General features: G+C 37.1%; 1 long non-coding RNA gene across 3 annotated transcripts in view; it reads right to left on the bottom strand.

The window, feature by feature from the left end:
• The window catches only part of LOC309668491, a 78,632-nt gene that overhangs the window by 68,822 nt on the left and 8,490 nt on the right, over window positions 1–1,320 (bottom strand). The gene's annotated exons all lie outside the window — the stretch shown is intronic.

The following is a 1,320-nucleotide window of genomic DNA, read 5'->3' as shown; positions in this document are numbered from 1 at the left end:
CGAAAAAAAAAAAAAATAGCTTGATGAAACCTGGCAAACACTATCTCCGCTATGTGATTAACATCATTGGTGGACATTATGTAGACAGCTGGTATCCCTGATATGATGTAACAAGAATGGCACCTTAACTCTGTGGTCTTCCTCCCAGGAACCAATAACATCAGTCTATTCATGATTTTTTTAAAAATCAAACCAACCCAAATCAAGAGACATTCTACAAAACACCTGACCAGTGCTCCTCAAAACTATCAAGGTCATCAGAAATAAGGAAAATCTGAGAATCTCTCACCAGCTTAAAGAACCTAGGGAGACATGACAACTAAATGTAATGTGGTGTTCTGGATAGAATCCTGGAACAGAAAAAAGACATTAGGTAAAAGTAGGGAAATATGATTAAAGTATGGATTTTAGTTAATAATAATGTATCAATACCAGTTCATTAGTTATGATAAACGTATCCTACTAATATAAGTTGTTAATAGTAAAGGAAATGGGGAGGGAGGGTAGATGGAGTATATGGGAACTCTTTGCACTATCATCTGTGGAACTTCTCTGTAAGTCTGAAACTATCCTAAAATTAAAAGTTTATTTAAAAAAAAAAAAAAAAAAAGAACTTTGTGACAGTCATTCTTGTATCTTGAAGCACATCTCTGATTGTTTCCTTAGGATAAAGCCCTCAAAGTGAAATTGCCAAGTCAAAATGTATAGATATTTTTATTTACCAGAGATTATTCTTTTAAAATTATTCTTTTTATATGTAGATGTTTTGCTGACTTCTTGAACATGTTTTAGCCTTATGTCTTTATTTCAGCTTTTTCCTACGTGCAGACTTCTGAAGCTGGAAGAAAACCAAAGGGATCATGAAACCCAACTGCCCTGTTTTACAGATGAGTAAACTGAAGCCCAGAGGACTGAAGTGACTTGCCCAAGGTCAAGTGGCTAGTTAACAGTGGGAAGTAGAGGGACTTCCCTGGTGGTCCAGTGGTTAAGACTCCGCCCTTCCAATGCAGGGGGTGTGGATTCCATCCCTGGTTGGAGAACTAAGATCCCACATGCTGCACAGTGCAGCCAAAAAATGAGAGAAAAAAAAACAACAGTGGGAAGTAGAACCCATATCCCTGCGGACTCTAATCTGTGCTAGGCTGTCCCTGGGTGTGTCTAAATGAAATAAAATTTTCTGACTCATGGTGGAATTAGCAATCAACACTCAGACCTGTGTCTATTTTCTGTAAGTAAATGTAAGTGTTTGCTTCCTTTGTCTTGGACGTGGTTGCTAGCAGCTAAAAGGATTTTTAAATAAATTTAAAGAATGGATTCAGA

The sequence above is a fragment of the Balaenoptera physalus genome (genome assembly GCF_965194825.1).
Source record: "Balaenoptera physalus genome assembly, chromosome: 10".
Lineage (NCBI taxonomy): Eukaryota > Metazoa > Chordata > Mammalia > Artiodactyla > Balaenopteridae > Balaenoptera > Balaenoptera physalus.
The sequence above is the reverse complement of the archived record's forward strand: the minus strand, read 5'-3'. Positions and strand labels throughout refer to the sequence as shown.